We start from the raw sequence: 26,424 nt of genomic DNA, 5'->3' as shown, positions 1-26,424 counted from the left end.
ATGCCTCACATGTGTATTGATGATGTGATCGTTTTTGATGTTCTTGTTACGTTGATTTCTTAACAGTCATGAATCGATTTAGTTGTGTGGAATGATGTTGGTAATTGGCCGTGATAATCGGCTGGGATGTATCGAACTAGGATAAGCATCGAATTGTTATGATTGCTAGTTGTGCCCGATGATTAGACTTGATATGAGTTTAGGGTTCATAGGAAATTGATACTAAAAACCCTTGTTTGATCTAATATTGTAAAAGGTAGTGGATGTTAATTGATAGAATGATAAGTTTGGAAACAATATTGATTGTAACTGATTGTGCATAATTCTCGGAAATTATTAAACTGATTGCACAATTGGACCACACGCACAAGCAGGCCCGATCGCACAACTGGGCTGGTCGCACATGCTGGTCCAATCACACAAGTGCAGCCCAGTCGCACAACTTGTATGGGCCGGATAAGTGTTGGGCTGGGTAATTTACCGGGTCGCACAAGAAACCCGATCGCACAAGGGTCCCTAATCGTACAAGGACATATTGGATCACGAGTATGTCTATTGGGCCGGGAATGTCCGATCGCACAACCTGAATCGGACCGCACAAGTCCACTACGTACCATATGTTTGGGCTGCTTATGCTAGCTGAATCACACAACACAATGGGCCGTTTACAGTTGGGCCTAGGCAAATCGCACAAGACATTGCATGTTGATTAATTGGGCCGAAACCTCCATGTCTAAATTGTTATCTTTGGGCCGCTTACTGAATGGGTTTATTGTTTGGGCCGGGTATTGTTTGGGAAACATATAATGAATCGCACAAGTGTATGCTCTTGATTGTTTACGTGCATACGTGCTTGCTTTGATTGTTTACGTGCACTACTTGAACACTGAACCTAACTTGCATAATAACCATGCTAGGACGTGATTGACAAATTACTAGCTTATCTATACTCTTTGTGTATCTGCCGAGCAAACCAAGGTGAGTTCACACAGCCAAGGCATGGGATTCCCGGGTTGGGAATTGGGTTGGATATGATGAATGTGGAATGATTACTCGTACTTACGCATATACCAGACTATAGACCATCGTCCTCAGGTTAGTCAGGACACGTTACGTAAAGCCTACGTAACCCAGTATATTTGCCATATGTCTCCCGGGTCGGGAAGGACACGTTACGTAAAGCCTACGTAACCCAATACCATTCACTGGCTTCCAGGTCGGAAGGCCACGCTGCGTAAAGCCTACGTAGCCCCCACGCGTACCACTGTCCTCGGGGAAGGGCACGTCACGTAAAGCCTACGTGACCCTGTACGTTTTCCTGTTCTCGGTAAAGAAGAACACATGGTCGGAAGTTAGTCTAGTAAGTACCGTTAATGAGAAGCCCTCATTAGCCAGGATAAACATGGGAAGCCCCCACTAGTTATACTTATGCACTACGTTATGAACTTACTTTCTGTGAACTCGCTCAACTAGTTTGTTGATTATTTGCTGCATGCCTTGCAGGACCTTAGGTATACCTGGAGCTTGCACCAGAGGAGAAGCGGGTCGTTGTGGACAAGAACTCGTGAATGCTTATTTAACACTTTTACATTCACACATTGATACTTATGTTTTGGGTTTTACATTTAATGCTTCCGCTACTTAAATAGTGTTTGGTTTTGAACACCAATTATGTTTTTGACTATTATTAAATGCTATGGTTGATATAATTGGTGGCTTGATCCTGGTCAGTCACGCCTCCAAGCGGTGGTACTCCGCGTGTGGGATTTTGGGGGTGTGACATAATTCATTTTCCATTTCATTCTCTGATTAGTCCATTCCGGATGATGCGGCCTCCAAACTATGGGGTGTCGACAAAGGCCCTACTAATGTTATGATACACAGTGAAGATGGTCGTGACTTTAATGTTTTTTTAAGCGCGTCTAAAGGGAAGTTATTTTTCTTTCATGGTTGGTCCAATGTTGTTGAACACTTGGGTCTAACTCAGGGATGTTTGGTAGTATTTAATCCTTTAGATCATGCTACGTTTAAGTTAACAACTTATCAGGATGGTGTTAGTCGTGGGTCTTTCTGGACATATATGCTACCTCCATCATGCAATTTTTATGTAAGACAAATGTGATTTTATTTTTCCTAATGTATTGAATTATAATTTTTAAATTTATAGATACTAACCTTTTTATTTTTTTTTATCATCCTACAGGTCATTCCTGAAAGTATTTTGCCCAAATCATACGATTTTTCGTCAAATGATGTAACCTCTACTGTGATGATCGACAACCAAACGTTTAACGTTTCCATTGTAACTAATGACGGCAAAGTCGGTTTTTCCGCTGGTATGGATGTAATTATTAGTATGTTTCAGTTGGAGGTTGGTTGTTATCTCTTATTCACCAAAGGTTTTGGACATTTTTTCTATTTGAAAGTCTTTGGAAAAAACGGTGTTGAAATCACATATCCTAACTTAGATTTTGATGAGGTAAATTAAATATATGTACTTAATTCCATGTATTATACATATCAGAATGTAATTCATTTTTTATATATTAATTTACAGATTGAGGTTGCACCTATAGATGTTGAAAATGAAGTTGAAGAACAAATACATGGTGGTGTTACTCGGTTTGTTCGTACGGTTGGTGAAGATTATTTTGTAAGTTTTGATATCATCTTGAAAACTGATAAAACACATAAGTTTTATGTTATTTTATTTTATTTAATGAATATTAATATTTTGTATCAACTTTATTTAAATACAGAGAATTCCTGATCCTGTTTCACGCATGGCTAAGCTTCATGAAGGGTTAAAAGATTTGACCATAAAATTTTTGCATCTGGACCAGCCATTGAAGATTACTAACGGTACCAGACGTGAAAGAAGAACCAATGCTCGTGGTTATCGATACGCTTTAACCTCTTGGAAGAAGTTCATGAAAGCCGCTCAAATTAAGGTCCGTGACCAGGTTCACTTTTCTTTTGATGAAAATGAGCAGGTCTTGACTATTGAGAGGGTTGTACCTTACAATAACCGTAGTAAATAGATATATGACAATTATGGCATGTTTTTGGCCTTTCAAGTTTTTTTGGTTATAACATTGGTTTTGGACTCTAATTTCAAGTTTTTATATATCTTTCAATCTATTTCTTATTTTAATCACTGTAAGAAAATACTTAAAAGTATAATCTATCATTTTAGTAATTTATATTCCCACTATTACATCTTATCATAGATAAAACCACGATATTCAAACTACTTTTATGGAAAAAATTAATTTTATTTATGCAGTATAACATTGCTGATTATTGTTTACAACTAAATATGTAAAAAAACAATATATAAACACTTTGCATATATGAAAAAGTATTATGAACTTAGTATTATATCTTCAACATATTACACTATGTTGTTACATTATAAACATTTTATAAACCTTCCAGAATATTTTTTTTATTATATATAATAATTGCATAAAGTCAGGTACGACATAGTAGGTTGCATATTTCCCTCCGTTCCTTGCAATTTCAAATTAATAACTATTGAAATTGTTAATATGCCCCATGTGTTTTTTATCCAGTGTAATCGTTTACAAATCTATAATAAGCCAAATAAAATATACAAATTTAGTATACGTAGTTATGCCCATTATATGGATATGTTGGTCAATGTGATATATGTCATAGTTCAATGCTCAGTTTAAAACTGCTAAAGTTGTAGAATGTTCCATAGTTTCAAATTCAATTAAAGGTTAAGAAGGAATTTAATATTGACAATCCGTATACAAAGTTGTTTAGTTACATTTCATTTTCTAATTTTTTATGACATATTACCATATTTTTGGACATTTAGATTGATTGACTATATTTTTAGAAAATACCTTCATATTACATATTTCCATTTTCATCGTATATTATAATTGATTGTGTTCGATATTTTAAATTTTTATACTATACAATGTTTACTTAATTAACTTTGACTACCTATTATAAATATTCTTTAAACATTTCACATTGTAATCAGTCTTATATACTCAGCATTTTCTCTATCATTTTTCATAATCTTTGGTAAGAATACCATTGACAGTTCTATACGATATTGATTTATAATTTATTACAATGTGTTAGTATATAGTGTTTTTTTTCTAATCTTTACTTTGAATTTTATGCAGAAATGGAAGAAGGTGCAATCACATTGTTGAATAATTTGGACCTCAATGTTGATAACTATACCATAAGAATACGCATTGTTCGTTTGTGGACAAGAGCTGATTTCAATAACGCTAGAAAAGTGTATTGTTATGATATGATAGTCATGGACAGTGAGGTAAGTGTTCATATACGTATGTTATAATTTAAGTTTATATACTGTTAATTGTCAAAGTACGTATTATTTGTCTAAAATAATGTTGTTGTTTGTCAGGGAACAAAAATGCAAGCTTTTGTCTTGGCTAAAAACGCATCTGGATATCAACATCTTTTGGAAGAAAAGCGTTGTTTGACGATTAGAAATCCTTCATTGGGTGAGAATTGTCAGAAGGTCAAGTACGCTAACGGTGGTTTGAAGATTAACCTTAATAACAACACCGTTGTTGAGGAATGCCACGAGGCTATTGGTTCTAAACGGGATTTTGATTTTACTCTGTTTGATTCAGTTGTGGAGGATCCAACAGTTGACAACAAGTTTTTTAAAAGTCCAATTGGTATGATATACAATTAAAACTATATAACTAAACATATCACATTTTTTATTTTTTTGACACTATTTAATTTTTATCCACAGATGTAATTGGTTTTGTGGTCAAAAGTTTTCCCTTCGAAATAGACACGGAAACTAATAATGGACAAAACCAGAAGAAAGTCACCTTTATGCTTGAAGACTTGAAGTATTTATCTATTTTTTCTTCACTTTTATTCTTTAATATATTTTTTTTATATTATGTATTCTGAACTGCTACTTTGTTTGTATTGATTTCAATAATGTTCAGCAATAAGCAGATCTTTGTGACACTTTGGGACGGTTATGCGGATCAAATAATGGAGTATGAGAGCAGCAATCGAGGTGAAAAAAATGTCGTCGTAATCATTCAGTTTGGGAAATACAGATTCTGGGGAGGTATCGTATTACTTCAAATACATTGTGTTTTTTTCTTTATGGTTACATTTTGAATAATTGTTTACATTAATTAAAATAAATGTATACATCTGTTCAGGGCATTTGTCTGTTTCAAATTTGTATACTGTCACCCGAGTCTTAATTAACAGTGATATTCATGAGGTTGCTGAGTTTAAACAAAGGTTCACTATCCTAATAATTTTTTTTAACTATCTTATGCATTTCTGTGAGTCTAAATTATTTGATTTTATTTTTTTACTAGATTTATCGAGAAACTTTCTCCCGAAATGTCTTCCAGTTATTCTGGCCTAAGTTCTTCTGTTGTGAAGTCTGCCACTGAAGAGTTCCTTTCTGACCTCACTTTTTTTCCCGTTGGGTCGTTAAGCTCAATAGATACGGTAACACGGATAACAGATAGTTTTTATATGTTTTACACTATCCATTTTTTTATACATTATATATATCTTAAACACAGACGAGGTTTGTTGTCATTGTTGGCACTATCAAGAGTTTTGCATCAAACAATGAGTGGTTTTACAATGCGTGCACAAACTGCAACAAAAAGGTTTCAACCGTTACTGTTGTTAAAGATAAGCAGGATGGTACTGATGGTTTTGAAGAGGTTACTGTCTTGGAATGCAAGACTGATATTTGTAATACAAGGACCGTTTCATCAATTCCACGGTAAATATGATCCATGTTAAGTTTTGTTTGTCAAAATAAGTAAATCTCACTTATATTTGTTTGCAGAATTAGGCTTTATATACGTGTCCAAGATTGCACTGGTATTGTGAGTCTAACATTATTTGAGCGTGAGGTGACAAAGCTTTTGAAGGTTAATGCTAATCAGCTTTTAGACAACAACATTGAAGTATGTAGTAAATAATTCATTTTATCATATTTGTCTTTATTTAAAAAATATTAAATATTTTTTTATTTTTCAACAGTTAGCAAACGAAGGAAGCTTTCCAAAGGAGCTAAATTCATTACTCAATATGAAGTTTGCCTTCAAGATTGCTGTTTCTTCTTTTAACATCACCAAGAAGTCTGATGGATACTCAGTCTCCAAGATGACTGATAACCCGGTTGTTTTGTCCGAGCTTGATAAACATTTTGACACTATTCAGGTAAATTTATTCCAATTCACCTTTATACTATTATTACAATTTTCCAACAATGTTAACTACTAATTAATATCATATATGTTTTTAACTTAAAATGTGACAACCCGAGATTTCAAGGCCTTTCCGTTTAACTATCATTTAACTATCATTGATCTTGCGATCATGTTTCACAATTTGATTCATGTGGCGTGAAGTGTAGTTTTGTGAATGACCAACAGCTATGTGTTAACAGTTGTGTGTTATGTGTGGTGTTATATGTTTGCATAATGTATGATAAAAAGTTACATGTAAACTTGAACCTCAACACAATTTCTGGTTTAGTGTTTAACCACCTAGCCGATTCTCTACCACTGGTTCATTTGGCATAAAATCAATATATAAACAACTCGATAAACCCTATTATTAATCACATGTAGCCGTCACTTTTATTCTCATGCAACCTAGAAAGTTGAGCCACACTATATATACAAATGTGATAACTCTTTTAATCTGGATAATTTAATTGGACCTCATAAGCACTTATGTCAGACAATTACAATAGACACATGCAATCCGCTCCATAATTTTTCACGTACAGCACATGGGCCACTAGATATAATGAGCCGACAATATTGGTTCATTCTAATTGGGCCAGGGACCTTATACGCTTGACTAGAAGTCCCTCATTTAATTCACACAAGAGCTGGCCTAGTTCCTATATAATTGGCCCAAAAATCAAGCCCAGTAATGGTAGAGGACCTTATATTCGTTTAGGGAGAGCATGGCTGATGTCACGTAATTATCACATAAATTACCCTAGTTCTCTTCTACCTTTTCGTAACCGGACGGCAGCCGCATACAACCACCTTTTTTCGTTCGTGGTGATCGGCGTCAGGAAGCACCCTTCCCCTCGAAACTCGTGCACTCGAACACCACTCTTCACCCTTCGGTTAGTGCACGATGATTGACTATTGTGTTTCTTGCGATATTTGTTAGGTTTGTACATTATATTGGTGCAAGACACTAAAGTGGATTGTTTCCTTCTTGCTGATGGATAGTAATTAGGATTGTATGTACGTAAAACACTAATAGATCATAACAGATGTGAGCATGGTTTTGGTATGATGATAAGTAATTGTTAGCGGACATACATTAACCTGTGCGACAATGATGATACTAAACAAATTAACGAAACTATTGTAATTGTTTGTGATTTGCCGAATGACGGCAACTCGGGTTAGGCGACGGACTTGTGATGCACTCCGACGAAACACGTGGCTCCGACGAAACATGTGGCTCCGATGAAGTATGCGAACTCGACGAAACAGGTGGTGTTTCGTCACATACTACCCGACGCAATATAGTAGTGTTTCGTCACGTGCTTTGGTGTTTCGCCGTGGGAGTAACGGACTGAACCAGTAGACAGTTTGTGATAATTTGTGTGTGTATGCATGAAATTGCCAACTGATAATTTGTTATTACTTGAAATTAAGTATGCAAGATGATTGTTCTTTTGGAAACTGTTAATATGTGCGAGTTTAATTATTGATGTTGCAGGATCACGTTGGTTGATTTGTTGTCATGTTAGTGGATGTTGTATTAATACGATTCATGTAATGTTAACTGATTGCGTGGGGTGTTTAGAGATTCCTAGGATTCATCTTGATAGTTGACTTATTACTTGATGATAACTCTTGATTATAGGCTATATTTGTATCATGGCATATGATTTCAGTTCTCCTTTATTGTTCTCGGTCTCTATAGATTGTTATAATTGGATAAGGAAATCACTAAAGCATGGACCAATAATCTGATTATTGAAATAATGTATGCAATCGGTTAAGTTGGGATTTGGGTGTATGGATAGGCCGAAGTCATAGGGTGGTGTTGTGAAATTATTGGGGCACATGAAACTGGCAGGGAAATGCACTTGGGTCGATGTGGGGTAATGGGCCACATGCATGTATAAATTAAGCACATAAGTAATGGATTTTTATTGTAACAGTGAACTCTATGAAGTGGTAAAGGTATGAGGTGAATTAATAGGTGTGGAAATTATTAGTTAAACAATAGTTAAGTAATAGGGATTGGATCTTGTAACAGATTGACTCAAGATGGGTGATGTGGGGTAAAATACACATATTTGTCCTGTGTAAATTGTATAATTTTTGTATAGGTTTTATTTATTTTTATTTAGTTTTAGTACTTTATTATATTATATTATGGTGGGACAGGTTTGGTGCGAATGGAGCAAAAACGAGTAATATGGAAATGACCAGCCAGTTGAGAAGAGTAGAATGCCAGTGCCCGAAAGAAAATTCGCCACTATTTTCTGCCGCATAAAGTTTGGGTTGCTAAGATACCCATCAGACCATAATATTATTACCATTTTACCATAGTATTATTCTATTGAGTGAATATATGGAGGCCACAATTATTAGATTATTTGAAGATACATCTAAAAGAAAGAAAAGGAATCATAGAAAACGTGAATACATAGGCCGCCAAACATGAAATTGAAACAGTGGGTTTTGGGTTTTAAGGATATTACTTGGAACGTTGGGGGCTGGACAAAGTCAGGTACACGCACGTGAAGTGATGATTGGCTGCCATAGTTGGACTTTTGAGGGGATCACGTGAATAGAGAGAGTGTATGGGACTTTCGGATTGGGCCGACTTGGAGGAGACATCGATTGGAGAAGTGGGGCGGCAGCTCTTGTTGGATTAAAAGAGGCGGCGCATGACTTGGGCCGAAGCCCATTTGTGAACAACAGGGTCAGTCTTTACTGGTTGAGTGGGCGGCAGCCCTCATTGGGCCGCAGAGTGGAACGCAAGTTTGGGGGATTACTTTCTTGGAACGAAAACTTTGAGGCAGGAGATATTAATTTAAGGAGTTAGTTGCCGTCGGGGATTTTGGGGAATTAATTGGAGTCGTACATCAGACGCGATCAGAGGTGACTATCATATTAGCGAACTTTGGGCATCATTGGACGATCATAGAGGCTGATTAGAGGCGTTTTGAAGGTTTAAGACTGCTGGGAATCATCGGCAAGCATTAAGGAGCATACGGGACTGAAGTGAACGGGTTACACAATCTGGTTTCTTCGTTTCTTGTTTGTTTTACTTGTTTAATGATGAATTCTATTATTACTTGGATTATGAACCTGTTTTGGATTATGTTTTCTGGCTAAAACTCATAAACTACCTAGGCAATGATTATGGCATAACGAAGATTGGATTTTTATATGATTATTGATGTGGTTGTGATTTTTCTTGCATTGTAAACACTATGTTAGTTTGTCTTGGTGCGTTTGTATGCTTGTGATTTCTTATTTATCGTTTATTTGTTCCATTCAATTCTTGGTGACGGTCTTTATCACGTAATAGAGTTGAATTAGGGTTTTTGACTTAGGTGAGTGTCTATATCACATAATAGGTCATTAATTCTCTAGGGTGAAAAGTGCACTAGTAACCTTAGGAACAATATTCGGTAATTAATTAAAATCAAGTGTGCTGCTAGACTCGTCGCGGAAAGGCTCGAGGATATTGGTAGGTCTAGGAGTAGTTAAAAGGAATTAACCACCCATTGTCTATCAAGCCAAGTTTAAACCCATAGTTGCTTTAGACGTTCGCGCGGCAAAGTAGAGCGTCTTACATAAGCACTTTCAAGAAACTAGAGGACGGACAAGAAATCTAGAAAACCGGTAGTTTAACAACCTCTAGGGAATCTTAGTGTGCTCTTGAGAGGGATTAGGGGTCCTTAGATCTCCCTAGAGGTGAGAATTTCAAGATCCCGGTTTCACACCACATCATTATCATTTAGGAATCCATTCCGAGTTTAGCCTGCGTCTAGCCTAGGTAGTCTTCATTCTCACTGATCAGATCCTTTGCTTGTGTTCGTGTTTTGCTTGCTAGTATTATTTTATTATTTTATTTAGGAATTTTTAGAAACCCCCCCAAATTAATAAACAATTTAGTATGTCGTGTCAGTCCGAGTCTAGATAGAGTCGTAGCGTAGTCAGTAGAGTCTCGTGGGTTCGATACTCGGACTTACTTTAGCTTTACTACATTCGATCGGTTCACTTGCCGATTGTGTGTTTAGGGTTTAGGTCGAGTCTTAGTTTTATAAATTTAAAGCTTAGAGAGTCTAGAATTAGGGTATTTTAGTTAGTATTATTTGACCCATTTTCAGCACATCAAGTTTTTGGCGCCGTTGCCGGGGACTCTTGGCGATTGCGCTGATTACTTTGTTTGGACTTACTTGACATATTACGTGCTATTTTGTTTCTTTGTTTGAGTCGTAGGTGTCTAAGTATTTTTAGTGTCTTTTTATAGTTAGTCGAGTCGTTTAGTAGAGTCTTCTTACTTGTTTGTTTTCGGTTTTTGCAGTGGATGCCCCATACGCGCTCGCAGGGACCGCCGCCGTTGCCGCTTGCACTCAGGTCTTCCTTCTCGTCATCTACGTCTGAGGTACGTGCTTCTAGCTCTACTTCATTTTCTCAGTCCACCCCATTTTTCGATCTTACACCAAAATCTTCACCCCACAATTCCCCACCACCCACCCGCCCACCTAGTCCACCACCCGTAGCTCACATGGCCCGTAGGACAGTTTACGACCAGGCTACCACCGGCTTCGCCGGTGGTAATTCCCCCATCACCCTTCCTGAGATCCCGAACGATCGGTCTTGGCAGATACCATCCTACATTATGACCGCCATCACCAATTCCTGCCAGTTCCATGGTCGTGACGACGAGGATGCCCCCGCTCATATCAATCGCATCACTCGTCTCTGCAGCACCTTCTCCATTGAGGGTGTCAATCTTGACGCTAGGTATCTTCAGGTTTTTCCGTTCTCACTTGCTGGACGCGCAGCCGTCTGGTTCGATTCCCAGCCTGCTGGCACTTTCCGTACTTGGGCAGGCCTTCGCGATGCATTCTTAGCCAAATATTTTCCGCCAGCCAAGGCATCTCGCCTTCGTGACCAGATCCACTCATTTCGTATGGAGCCAGATGAGTCGTATCATCTGGCTTGGGAGCGTTTTCAGACCCTGATCACCCGTTGTTCTCAGCATGGTCTATCTGATTGGGCGTTAGTGGAGAAGTTCTACAATGGACTTACTCCAGAGATTAGGGCTCGTTTCGACACCTCAGCAGGAGGTCAGCTCATGGGGAAGAAGACAGTTGCAGAGTGCAACGATTTGTTTGAGAGTTTTGCCCACTCCGATATGGACTACAGCACTACCAGCAGGACTTCCATTCCTGTGCGTACCACCTCGGCCGGTCGAGGGGTAAACCAAGTTAGCTTGGATTCATCGGTAGCTGCTGCAGTCGAGAGAGCGAAAGAGGAGATTAGGCAGGAGATGAGGCAGGAGTTGAGTGAGATAAAGAAGAAAGTCGATAGGTGTGAAGTTTGTCGAGGAGGTCACGACACCATAGATTGCCCCACGCTCACTCTTGAGCAAATAGAGTATATAGCTGGTCAGCCTAGGGGTCCCACGAATCCGTTCAATAATTCTAATTCCAACTGGCGGGGTAGTGGTAATTCGAGTGGGTATCGTTCGTCTGGAAACCCTCCTGGGTTTTCTGGTCAGTATCAGAGTAGAGGGCCCGGTATTTACGCGAGTTCTGGTTCAGGGGAGTTTAGTGGGTCAGGTTCGAGTGGTCAGTTTTCGAGTGGAGGACCACCTCATGAGAGTCATGGTGGTGGGAGAGCTCCTGAGGTTAGCACGAGTAGGTTAGAGGAGATGTTTGCTCAGATGATGACGCGGAGCGAGGCATTCATGAAAAATCAGGAGCAAATTAACAAAAACAACGAGCTCCAGTTCAAGAATCAGCAGGCCGCCCTCCTCGATCTCCAGAGGACAGTAGGCGGGATTGCTAAGCAGTTACAGGAGCACCCACCGGGTCAGTTTTCGGGAAACACTTTCCCGAATCCCGCGAATCATTCTGTTAAAGCGATCTCGACCCGTAGTGGAAAGAGTTTGGGAGAGATAGTGAAAGAGAGAGAGGGTGAAGAAGTAGAGGAGGAAGTCGATGAGGAGATCGAGATGGAGACTCCAGGCAAGGTGCAACATAGGCTAGACCCAGCAAGTACCGCACACGCCGAGGAGCTTCCCGTAGAGAAGAGAGTAGGAAAGCAGCCGGTTAGGGTTAGGTCACCGCGAGAGATTGACGTTTCCCGTCTTCCATTTCCCGCCCGAGCTAGGCAGCAGGCGTATGTTAGGGAGTATGAAAAGTTTCTTGAGATGTTCACCCAACTGAAGGTGAATCTCCCGTTCATAGAGGCATTGAGGTCGATGCCGAAATACGCCAAGTTCCTTAAGGATTTTCTTAAGCGCAAGGATAGGATAGGTGAGAGTTCTAGTGCCTCATCGAGAGGAGAGTGTGCGTCAGTGACTTTAGATAAACTCCCCGAGAAACTCACCGATCCGGGCGTATTTACGATCCCTTGTTTGTTTGGTAGTGGCGTGGAAAACCATGCATTGGCAGACTTAGGCGCTAGTATAAATTTAATGCCATACTCGTTTTACGAAAAACTAGGCCTTGGTGAGTTGAAGCCATCCCGTATGACCCTTTCGTTAGCGGATAAGTCGGTTAAGTATCCTAGGGGGGTCGTAGAAAATCTGTTGGTGAAAGTGGATAGGTTTGTTTTTCCGGCCGATTTCGTAGTGCTAGATATGGAGGCCGATGAGAAGGTTCCACTTATTTTTGGGCGCCCATTCTTGAATACCGCGAAAGCGCTTATAGATGTCTTTTTAGGTACAATTACGCTTAGAGCGGGCGACGAGTCAGTGGTTTTTGAGATAAATAAGAAGAGAGGGTCGAGTGAGAGAGTTGAGGCGATAGCATCGGTAGAAGGAAGTGACACGAGTGGGGGTAGTAAGGTTTCGAGCGTTCCGACAGTTGAAAAGGTGCTAAAACCCAAGTGTGGGGACCCACCCGATAGGCGATTAGAGTGGATAGAGGAGAGATTGTTTAGGTTGGAATCCAGGTTCGAACCGTCGAGTGGAGAGTCGAGAGTTTGGGGGAGCTACGTGGAAGCTAAGGATATTACGGGTGCTTTTAACGATAGTAGTGCTACGGCCCGTAAGAGTGGGTTTGGAGGTGAGCTCCGCTTGTTTGATCCTCCGTAATTTTGTGAACAGTTGTGATTATTTGTAGAGTTTGTATACTGAGTCGTACTTTGTGTCGTGTCTTCAGTTGGGTTGGTTTAGCATCGTTTGCGTCTTTTTCGTGCAATTGTTGTTGTTGTTGTATTCTGAGTCACTGTTATTGGGTTTAATACCATCTTAAGTGTGGGGAAACGGGTGGCGAATTTTTATACGTAAAAATGTGATTTTTCACCAAACTTTCGACCCGTTTCCATTGCATCCACACTTTGGTCAGGTTGGGCACTTGGTTTGTTTGAGGAAAGTGCCGGGAGGAGGTAAGATGGTAATTTGGTTGTGTACTTTGAGTCTTTTATTTTGTACCATGCGTCTAAGTTAGTATTTTTTTGAGTCATTTTGTGTCGAGTCGGTATTGCTTCGGTATTTTGCTTGTTTTTGTTGATGCAGATTCGAATACGTACCACCCGTACTCAATCTCCATTCGGGTGAGTTTGGAGCTGTTTATTCAAATTTTGGGCATTTATCGGGCATGCTAGTTAGAGTCGAGCCGATCGCGAATGAAATGCTATACGATCGAGCTGGATTGGACAAGAGTTTTGGAGCTTAGGCGATAATTTACCAGCTAAGTCCTTTCCATTTGTACACTTATTTATTTATTTTGTTTTAGGAGTCATGTTTCCATCCTTGCATTAGGGACAATGCAACATTCAAGTGTGGGGATGGGAACTTGTAGTTAGTGAGTCTTGAGTCGGAAAATTGAGAAAAATACAAAAAAATTAAAAAAATTGAAAAATCCAAAAAAATTGAAAAAAAAAATAGAAAATGTCTTTTGAATAGAAGTTTGCAACTTAAAAACGGAAAATGATAGAAAAGTCGAGGTTTTTGTTTGGGTTCAAAAAATAATAATATGAGAATAAAACAATCGTGTTTGTGTCTAGTTTGGGATGTGCGGGTAGGCTCGGTTCGGTTTTGAGTTTCCTTTGATCTTAATATACCTAATTGTCGGTCTACTAGTGGGTTCTCATCTAGGGAAAGTGGGGAAATTGAAACCGCCAAAAATAACATAAGTGGCACCGCTATAAGTTAAAACCGGTAGAGTTTGTGATCAGAAAAAAAAAGAGAAAAAAAAAATAAAATAAAAGTGAGCTAGAAACTGAATGAAAGTAGCCACTTCTATGTAGTCTTGATTGGGGATAGCGACTCTACAATCGGATTACCGCTAGGGTGTGTGAAATCGACCGTGCAAAGCAATGAAAAGAAAAAAATAATAAAAAGTACCGAATCTAAGTAGTCTGTGGTTGGGGATAGCGACTCTACAGCCGGATTGCCTCTTGGTTTGGGAAAGCACCGTCTAGCCTCACGAGAAAAAAAAAAAGAAAAAAAAAATTTGATTGTAAACTATATTGGTTTTGATATAAGGCGGTTGGGAATTGGTTTTTAATCGTTCTCTTTGTCCTATAAGTTTGAGGTGGGATTAGATGTACTTGTGATTTCTAGTGTGAGACCCTAGGTAGATTGACCCATATTCGGACTTAAATTGCATGATAAGGGCTCGAAACCGGGTTGGGTTTAAGAGGATCGAAATATTCGCAATCGTAGCTAACACATGTCTCGATTTAATAAATGAACATACGTTTTTGGCCCGAATGACTGTCTTGACTATGATTCCGTTTGCATAATTCTTTTTCGAGGACGAAAAAAGGTTAAGTGTGGGGATATTTGATGTGGGGTAAAATACACATATTTGTCCTGTGTAAATTGTATAATTTTTGTATAGGTTTTATTTATTTTTATTTAGTTTTAGTACTTTATTATATTATATTATGGTGGGACAGGTTTGGTGCGAATGGAGCAAAAACGAGTAATATGGAAATGACCAGCCAGTTGAGAAGAGTAGAATGCCAGTGCCCGAAAGAAAATTCGCCACTATTTTCTGCCGCATAAAGTTTGGGTTGCTAAGATACCCATCAGACCATAATATTATTACCATTTTACCATAGTATTATTCTATTGAGTGAATATATGGAGGCCACAATTATTAGATTATTTGAAGATACATCTAAAAGAAAGAAAAGGAATCATAGAAAACGTGAATACATAGGCCGCCAAACATGAAATTGAAACAGTGGGTTTTGGGTTTTAAGGATATTACTTGGAACGTTGGGGGCTGGACAAAGTCAGGTACACGCACGTGAAGTGATGATTGGCTGCCATAGTTGGACTTTTGAGGGGATCACGTGAATAGAGAGAGTGTATGGGACTTTCGGATTGGGCCGACTTGGAGGAGACATCGATTGGAGAAGTGGGGCGGCAGCTCTTGTTGGATTAAAAGAGGCGGCGCATGACTTGGGCCGAAGCCCATTTGTGAACAACAGGGTCAGTCTTTACTGGTTGAGTGGGCGGCAGCCCTCATTGGGCCGCAGAGTGGAACGCAAGTTTGGGGGATTACTTTCTTGGAACGAAAACTTTGAGGCAGGAGATATTAATTTAAGGAGTTAGTTGCCGTCGGGGATTTTGGGGAATTAATTGGAGTCGTACATCAGACGCGATCAGAGGTGACTATCATATTAGCGAACTTTGGGCATCATTGGACGATCATAGAGGCTGATTAGAGGCGTTTTGAAGGTTTAAGACTGCTGGGAATCATCGGCAAGCATTAAGGAGCATACGGGACTGAAGTGAACGGGTTACACAATCTGGTTTCTTCGTTTCTTGTTTGTTTTACTTGTTTAATGATGAATTCTATTATTACTTGGATTATGAACCTGTTTTGGATTATGTTTTCTGGCTAAAACTCATAAACTACCTAGGCAATGATTATGGCATAACGAAGATTGGATTTTTATATGATTATTGATGTGGTTGTGATTTTTCTTGCATTGTAAACACTATGTTAGTTTGTCTTGGTGCGTTTGTATGCTTGTGATTTCTTATTTATCGTTTATTTGTTCCATTCAATTCTTGGTGACGGTCTTTATCACGTAATAGAGTTGAATTAGGGTTTTTGACTTAGGTGAGTGTCTATATCACATAATAGGTCATTAATTCTCTAGGGTGAAAAGTGCACTAGTAACCTTAGGAACAATATTCGGTAATTAATTAAAATCAAGTGTGCTGCTAGACTCGTCGCGGAAAGGCTCGAGGATATTGGTAGGTCTAGGAGTAGTTAAAAGGAATTAACCACCCATTGTCTATCAAGCCAAGTTTAAACCCATAGTTGCTTTAGACGTTCGCGCGGCAAAGTAGAGCGTCTTACATAAGCACTTTCAAGAAACTAGAGGACGGACAAGAAATCTAGAAAACCGGTAGTTTAACAACCTCTAGGGAATCTTAGTGTGCTCTTGAGAGGGATTAGGGGTCCTTAGATCTCCCTAGAGGTGAGAATTTCAAGATCCCGGTTTCACACCACATCATTATCATTTAGGAATCCATTCCGAGTTTAGCCTGCGTCTAGCCTAGGTAGTCTTCATTCTCACTGATCAGATCCTTTGCTTGTGTTCGTGTTTTGCTTGCTAGTATTATTTTATTATTTTATTTAGGAATTTTTAGAAACCCCCCCAAATTAATAAACAATTTAGTATGTCGTGTCAGTCCGAGTCTAGATAGAGTCGTAGCGTAGTCAGTAGAGTCTCGTGGGTTCGATACTCGGACTTACTTTAGCTTTACTACATTCGATCGGTTCACTTGCCGATTGTGTGTTTAGGGTTTAGGTCGAGTCTTAGTTTTATAAATTTAAAGCTTAGAGAGTCTAGAATTAGGGTATTTTAGTTAGTATTATTTGACCCATTTTCAGCACATCAATGGGTCGGAGATCAATGGGTGGTATGCAGTTGGTATTAAACGGGGCCGCACACAATGTAAACAATACGTTGGGCCACGCGAGTCATAGATGGGTCACTGGTTTGTACGTTGCACATTTCGAGTGTCAGCGAATTAACTGTTGCATGCGTTATATATATGAATTAATGTGACAGATTTGGGTTATAAACTATATATACACTAGAGACTAATTGATTGACTGTTATGGCTTGAACTTACATGTGTGCTACATGTATCGTGACTGTGTGATAAGTGGATAAGGAATACATGACTCGTTGTATGTGGAACATGGGGTTTATGTGTACGTAGAACTGACTTTTATTGGTAACCCTTTTAGGGCGCATTTGATTGATAAACAAGATACTTAATCTTACCGAGCAAACCAAAGGTGAGTTCACTACATTCGAGCATGCGTCCCAGTGGTTGGGGACAGTCAGTGGGTATCCCGTGGAGGGATAAGTCTTTTGGGTAAAAACGGGTATATTGGTTAATATTCTCACCTATCATCTTTTGTAAGTCCCTCATCGGGTATTAGTTAGTAGCGCTACTTAGGTTTGGCACCCTCACACCGCTCCTGTAGAGGACGGAGGTGAACTAATGACCCAGTCTGGCCCAGTACTAGATAGGAGTACGTGGGAAGGGCAGTCGTGTATTTCAGGAGCCGTCATTGTTCGGAATTGAGATATTAACAATATTACTTGCATTGGTTATTGAACTGTTCTTCATACAACTAGTAACAAACGTTTTCTTAAACTGTGAACTCGCCAGCTTTGTCTGATACACTTGTTACATGCTCGCAGGTCGTTAGGTATCTTGGAACAGGAACTTGCTGGCTGGAGGGCATGAGTGGTCATGGTTCACACCGATTGGTTTTATTTATTGAACATTGGTTCTTACATTTGTTTGGGAAAATGTTTATATTGTGATACGCTAACGCTTCCGCTAAATTTGTTGGTTACGAATAACTTATGTTTGGATTTTAATATAAAATGATGAAACTTTATTTTTAAACTTATGGATTTAATGTAATTGGTGGCTCGTTGCTAGTGGGTCACACGCCTAACAGGGACACTCCCTAAGTGGTATTTTGAGGGTGTGACAGTTTGGTATCAGAGCCACTGGTTATAGTGAACTTGGTTTTAAAAGTTTTATGAAACCAGACTATAACCGAACAAGTTCTGAATACGACCATGACACTCAGCTCCAGACTGCAAGGTTCGTCTCTCATATACTCATTGTACTGCATAACTAGTGAACACTTGCATATGATATTACATGTGATGACACGTTTAGCACAACAGTATGAATTCATGTGTGACTTGCATGTGTTATGCGACTTATAGGGTAGTATTTCCCTAAACATTCATGACTTACATTTCGTGATGCTCTTTGTTTGCTACTCGAGTTTGAGGAACCATCATGAGTTTGGAGGAGCTGAGATGAGCATGCAAATCACAATATTATTATGGGTGCACACATAATAATAATGTGGGTTGCATGTGAGTCCCAGTGAGGCTTAACGAGTGTGAGAAGGGTTCCGCTCTGTTAATTGATGTTATGTTAGAACTCAACAGTCTATAGGAGTCATAGCAGTGATTGTCTCCTACTCGAACATGATCTTTTCACCCCTTTCTGAATCCTTATGAATCTCGATGCTATCGAGTATCACCTGATCACACATCTGAACGTCTAGCGAACTGTGTAGAATGTTAGGTGCTTGTACGAACATCCTCGGGTTGGATGTTGTAGCGACAATGATTGGCTATACCTTTCTCACTTTCCTTCGTTTACTGGAACTTAACGTATTGACGTCTTAAATCCCGAAGTGCGATCACTTCTGCAACACTCTCGCGACACATCGTGTATTACTCAGTCAACTTGCAAGAATGATGGACAAGAGGGTAAACGTAGCACCTTACCGACTTCAGCCTTTGAACGACCCTAGTTACCGGCAACGAGCAACAGCGATTTGACTCCAATCGAATCCTCAACCCCAGTCAACAACTCATGGGAGCCGACTTCTACGAATTAATTGGGACATAAACGATGACAATTGACCATAATATGGAATGTGTAACTGGCAGTACAATGAGTAGCACCATGGAACATGTCACGGAATGTGAAGAGATGGACATTGTTGGTGAAAGATCGCAGGACCCCATTTCGAGCAACAGTGCTAGAAGCAACAGTCACGATGACAGCAAGGTCCTTACCGACTGGTGCAGGGGTTAGCGCCATTCCAGCTATAGTGCAAGGGTTAGCGCCATTCCAGCTATGACCCCGCTATGTTAGCAACCGTTTCTGATGATAAGTTTAAGGATAATAGGATCGAGGATCCACCAATTGTTGTGACTCGTCTCAGTGTGTTATTCGCGGAACTTTCAGGTTTACTACCACAACTGTTAGACGGAATCTCAGTTGATCCCACGCCGGAGGCAGCTCTGAACACTCGCACCCATATCGTATTGCACCAGGAGTGTTGCAAGAACTGTATAAGCCACTACGAGAACTGTTGGATAGCAGTTTTGTCGAACTTAGTTTCCACGTTGGGAAGCCCCAGTTTCATCCGTGAAGATAAGCCTTTTTGTGTGGGTACTGACTATCCAGAACTCAGCAAGGTGACAATCAAGAACTGTTTGCCTCGACCATGTATTGACAGAAGACCAAGAGGAGAATGTTCCTGAGAAGACATAACGAACGCAATACGGCCGTTGCGACTTTGTACACCATGACCATTGAGTTAATCAACACACCAACAGCTTTATGGACAACAGGAATCGACCGTAATTATGGATGACGTTCTGGATCATTTCCAAAAGGAAGGAACATCATGGGTGACATTTGTAACTTATTTTAGAGCTCCTGAGGGAGGAGCCACTCCGCGCGAAGTCTTGTTAAAGGTAACTTCTAGAGTCAAGAGATACCCTTTTTGGTCATATGATCAACGAAGTGGAAAAAAAAAAAAAAAAAAAAACAAGGATCTCGCTAAAGACCCATTTTGTTAGATATTGTTCGGCACCAAAGATCCCTTCGAGGATGCAGCAATTCCTTGGTCACACTAGACTCTATTGTAGACTCACCACAAGATTTTTGATGATCACGCAACTTAAATTCCTTAGCACAGCAAGGTGCTGTGTTCGTGGGAGACAAAACAGGAGGACGTCTTTTCAGCTTTCGAATCCCAACTCTGCAATGCTCTGAGTATCGTATGTGCCCGAAGGTGCGGGTGAACTAGTAGTATACCATAATGGTTCAAATCAAAGTTCCAGTTACACACCAACGCAACACGAGGAAGTAATGGCTTACGTAGTGGATTTACAAGAAGAGTTACACGAGTCACAACCTGCGGTGGAAACCATGGTCTTTGGATTTAAGTTGGAGGCACTACTTGGACGGTATCAAATGCACTACCTAGACCGATCACAAGGGCCTCCCATGTGAGCTAAACATGTGATGGTACCGCTGGATGAAACTTTTGAATGAATACAACCGTGAAACCTGGGCTCGCACGAGCTTTGCAGCTTGCTATTGACTCTAACTTACCTGATCGGACTCGCTATGTTCAAAGTGGATAACAGAATGAAGAGAATTTTCAAGTTAAACCCATGCGGGGCATGGAGAAGCAACTTTTGGCAGGACGAACGATATTCGCTACCAAAGGAATGAGTGTGGATCTCATTGTACGGCAACTTTAGGGAACTTGTGTTGAGCAAAGCGCGCCGACCTTGATATTCTAGTCGTCTGGGTTTTGATGAGGGATATTAGGATCTATAAACCTTGTACTGATGATCGGGCATGAAGGCCCACCTGGCAACGTATGTGGATGATGTTTGATTTGTGGGAACGTCGAGGTGGGGTATCAGAAACCAGCAACACCCATATGGAAATGGGAACAGGCTGCCATAGACTTTGGCGTTAGTCTACTCACAACTCGAAATGGAAACAATATCATCTGGGTGATCATTGATTGTCTTGCGTTACCGGCACACTTTTTTTTTTTTTTTTTGCAAGCAAGGGGACTAACGAGTCTTCACAGCTTCTAGATATTCCTTTGAAAGAGGCGGCTATCCAGCCACGAGGTGCCGACTCCTGCATCTCTGACTTTTAGGCTATACCTGATTGATGACGAGCAACACACAAATCCTGTGACTCATGTCTAGACGAGAGCGCTGTTTATCACCACAGGGCAAACGAACTGAGTAAGCAAACCATCCTGACCCTCAAAGACATGCTGTGAGCATGTGTGTGGATGAATTTAGTGAAAATTTGAAGGACACGTATCTTTGGTTGTGTTCTACCGTCGAAGTCACCATTCTAGCATTCAGACAGCTCTGTTTGAGACATTGTATGGATAGTAACACTAATCTCCTTGTTGGATTAAGATGGATGGCAACCTAATCACAGGTCCAAGACTTGTACTCGAAACTCTTGAAGATTGCTTTGATTGGAAATTGTTTGACGGCAACACGTGACTGCCAGGAAAGCTGTTAAGCTTAGGAAACACTAGGAGTTCACTATGGGCGAACGTATCATAATCAGAAAGTCTCACCCTGGAAGGGTGCGGTACGCTATGGGAAACGTGATCAGCTTAGTTTGCAGTACATTGGGATATTTGAAATTTTTTTGGAACGGATTAATGATGTGACTCACGAACTCGAGTTACCTGGCGAATTAGGTAACGTACTCGATGACATTTATGTCTCGAACCTAAAGAAGCGTCAGTTCGACGCAACACTTGCGATACCCTTCTCGAGGAAGCCACTGTTAACGCATTCAAATTTCAATCGTGAGAGTTCGTTGGAACTCATGACGTGGACTGGAACTCACACAGAAACGCGAACGTCGGATAGAGCTCTAGTATCCTCAATTGTTCCAGCGGTTGGGACAACTTTTGTTGTCATTGACGAATTTCGGGACGAAATTCCCATTCAAGTTGGGGATGATGTGGTACCCGCGGAAAATCCACAGCCATCCTGAGTTAACGTCTTACTGTTTTGGGGTACTTTTCAAATTTCGGGGCGAAATTTCTTTCAAGTTGGGGATGATGTGACAACCCGAGATTTCAAGGCCTTTCCGTTTAACTATCATTTAACTATCATTGATCTTGCGATCATGTTTCACAATTTGATTCATGTGGCGTGAAGTGTAGTTTTGTGAATGACCAACAGCTATGTGTTAACAGTTGTGTGTTATGTGTGGTGTTATATGTTTGCATAATGTATGATAAAAAGTTACATGTAAACTTGAACCTCAACACAATTTCTGGTTTAGTGTTTAACCACCTAGCCGATTCTCTACTACTGGTTCATTTGGCATAAAATCAATATATAAACAACTCGATAAACCCTATTATTAATCACATGTAGCCGTCACTTTTATTCTCATGCAACCTAGAAAGTTGAGCCACACTATATATACAAATGTGATAACTCTTTTAATCTGGATAATTTAATTGGACCTCATAAGCACTTATGTCAGACAATTACAATAGACACATGCAATCCGCTCCATAATTTTTCACGTACAGCACATGGGCCACTAGATATAATGAGCCGACAATATTGGTTCATTCTAATTGGGCCAGGGACCTTATACGCTTGACTAGAAGTCCCTCATTTAATTCACACAAGAGCTGGCCTAGTTCCTATATAATTGGCCCAAAAATCAAGCCCAGTAATGGTAGAGGACCTTATATTCGTTTAGGGAGAGCATGGCTGATGTCACGTAATTATCACATAAATTACCCTAGTTCTCTTCTACCTTTTCGTAACCGGACGGCAGCCGCATACAACCACCTTTTTTCGTTCGTGGTGATCGGCGTCAGGAAGCACCCTTCCCCTCGAAACTCGTGCACTCGAACACCACTCTTCACCCTTCGGTTAGTGCACGATGATTGACTATTGTGTTTCTTGCGATATTTGTTAGGTTTGTACATTATATTGGTGCAAGACACTAAAGTGGATTGTTTCCTTCTTGCTGATGGATAGTAATTAGGATTGTATGTACGTAAAACACTAATAGATCATAACAGATGTGAGCATGGTTTTGGTATGATGATAAGTAATTGTTAGCGGACATACATTAACCTGTGCGACAATGATGATACTAAACAAATTAACGAAACTATTGTAATTGTTTGTGATTTGCCGAATGACGGCAACTCGGGTTAGGCGACGGACTTGTGATGCACTCCGACGAAACACGTGGCTCCGACGAAACATGTGGCTCCGATGAAGTATGCGAACTCGACGAAACAGGTGGTGTTTCGTCACATACTACCCGACGCAATATAGTAGTGTTTCGTCACGTGCTTTGGTGTTTCGCCGTGGGAGTAACGGACTGAACCAGTAGACAGTTTGTGATAATTTGTGTGTGTATGCATGAAATTGCCAACTGATAATTTGTTATTACTTGAAATTAAGTATGCAAGATGATTGTTCTTTTGGAAACTGTTAATATGTGCGAGTTTAATTATTGATGTTGCAGGATCACGTTGGTTGATTTGTTGTCATGTTAGTGGATGTTGTATTAATACGATTCATGTAATGTTAACTGATTGCGTGGGGTGTTTAGAGATTCCTAGGATTCATCTTGATAGTTGACTTATTACTTGATGATAACTCTTGATTATAGGCTATATTTGTATCATGGCATATGATTTCAGTTCTCCTTTATTGTTCTCGGTCTCTATAGATTGTTATAATTGGATAAGGAAATCACTAAAGCATGGACCAATAATCTGATTATTGAAATAATGTATGCAATCGGTTAAGTTGGGATTTGGGTGTATGGATAGGCCGAAGTCATAGGGTGGTGTTGTGAAATTATTGGGGCACATGAAACTGGCAGGGAAATGCACTTGGGTCGATGTGGGGTAATGGGCCACATGCATGTATAAATTAAGCACATAAGTAATGGATTTTTATTGTAACAGTGAACTCTATGAAGTGGTAAAGGTATGAGGTGAATTAATAGGTGTGGAAATTATTAGTTAAACAATAGTTAAGTAATAGGGATTGGATCTTGTAACAGATTGACTCAAGATGGGTCGGAGATCAATGGGTGGTATGCAGTTGGTATTAAACGGGGCCGCACACAATGTAAACAATACGTTGGGCCACGCGAGTCATAGATGGGTCACTGGTTTGTACGTTGCACATTTCGAGTGTCAGCGAATTAACTGTTGCATGCGTTATATATATGAATTAATGTGACAGATTTGGGTTATAAACTATATATACACTAGAGACTAATTGATTGACTGTTATGGCTTGAACTTACATGTGTGCTACATGTATCGTGACTGTGTGATAAGTGGATAAGGAATACATGACTCGTTGTATGTGGAACATGGGGTTTATGTGTACGTAGAACTGACTTTTATTGGTAACCCTTTTAGGGCGCATTTGATTGATAAACAAGATACTTAATCTTACCGAGCAAACCAAAGGTGAGTTCACTACATTCGAGCATGCGTCCCAGTGGTTGGGGACAGTCAGTGGGTATCCCGTGGAGGGATAAGTCTTTTGGGTAAAAACGGGTATATTGGTTAATATTCTCACCTATCATCTTTTGTAAGTCCCTCATCGGGTATTAGTTAGTAGCGCTACTTAGGTTTGGCACCCTCACACCGCTCCTGTAGAGGACGGAGGTGAACTAATGACCCAGTCTGGCCCAGTACTAGATAGGAGTACGTGGGAAGGGCAGTCGTGTATTTCAGGAGCCGTCATTGTTCGGAATTGAGATATTAACAATATTACTTGCATTGGTTATTGAACTGTTCTTCATACAACTAGTAACAAACGTTTTCTTAAACTGTGAACTCGCCAGCTTTGTCTGATACACTTGTTACATGCTCGCAGGTCGTTAGGTATCTTGGAACAGGAACTTGCTGGCTGGAGGGCATGAGTGGTCATGGTTCACACCGATTGGTTTTATTTATTGAACATTGGTTCTTACATTTGTTTGGGAAAATGTTTATATTGTGATACGCTAACGCTTCCGCTGAATTTGTTGGTTACGAATAACTTATGTTTGGATTTTAATATAAAATGATGAAACTTTATTTTTAAACTTATGGATTTAATGTAATTGGTGGCTCGTTGCTAGTGGGTCACACGCCTAACAGGGACACTCCCTAAGTGGTATTTTGAGGGTGTGACATAAAAAATTTAAAAAATCAGCCTATTGATGAGGAAGCCGTCAATGTCGAACCATCCGATTCAAATCGTAATGAAGATTTGCCTATTAAGCTTTAGTATCCTTTACCTTATCTATGATTCAACTTTAACTCATTATATGTTAAATGTATGTTTATAACTCATACATATTTATTTATCTTATTTTACTAGGATTCTATATCCCAAACGGGAGACGATGTAACCCCTTGCTCAAATGTGTTTAAAGTTGGCTTTACAACATCGTTTGATCAGAAGGATGCTGACTTTGATACGAGCAGCGAGCGTGACTTGAAGCGCAATTTGGATACCGTGTATGACGTGGATGATGTATCTTCGCAGTCTTCGTCGAAGTCGCGTAAAGATGGTGGTGTGGATGCAGTTCTTCTAATTCCAAAGAAAGAAAAGTAGTCACCTATAATTCGAACATTTGATATCATCGGCTGTTTTTTCTTAAGTATTTTGCTATTTTTGTTTATTTTGACAATGGTTTGAACTGTGTGGTTGATTTTTATGAACATGATTGTCTTATTGTTTAGTTGTTTGTTTTGAATATCAATTGTTTTTTGCTAATTTATTTTTCTAATCCCACTTTTTGTTTCTTATACATATGACATCATTATTCTTTTTGGTAACTAATATTTTAATATTATATCGTTTGAGTATTGATATTTTTATTTAAAATATAAGACCTAATATCATTTTGTCTAACATAACTCATTTTAAGAACGTATCATTTAATATTTACGTATTTATTAATCAGTATTTAGAAAAAATTACACAGTAATAAGATAACAACTTTTTACGTTATTTAAATAATAAAAAAAATAATCTGTGCTTTAAATAATGAATCTTACTTAAAATTTAGTACCCAATATGATAATTCGTTAATATGGCACACATAGGTATCCATATTTTTTATTATATAAAATTTTAATATTATTTGTTACTTTATGTAAATAAAACGTAAAATATAATTATTGGTTGATATTTGAATTCAATTTAATTATACATGTAATGTAATGTATTTAAGGAATGTAGTTAATACATTATCAATTTTTAATATACAGTTACCATAAATTATTTCTAAATATATATATTAATT

General features: G+C 39.3%; 1 long non-coding RNA gene across 1 annotated transcript; it reads left to right on the top strand.

Moving 5' to 3' along the window:
• The first annotated feature begins 5,915 nt into the window (after positions 1 to 5,915).
• Positions 5,916 to 25,387, top strand: LOC118483751. The gene is made up of 3 exons (XR_004871348.1): positions 5,916 to 5,981; positions 6,058 to 6,237; positions 25,326 to 25,387. It is a non-coding gene; the product is annotated as an uncharacterized LOC118483751 (long non-coding RNA).
• The last annotated feature ends 1,037 nt before the right edge of the window (positions 25,388 to 26,424 follow it).

The sequence above is a fragment of the Helianthus annuus genome, chromosome 11 (assembly GCF_002127325.2).
Source record: "Helianthus annuus cultivar XRQ/B chromosome 11, HanXRQr2.0-SUNRISE, whole genome shotgun sequence".
NCBI lineage: Eukaryota > Viridiplantae > Streptophyta > Magnoliopsida > Asterales > Asteraceae > Helianthus > Helianthus annuus.
This window is presented reverse-complemented; position numbering and strand designations above follow the sequence as displayed.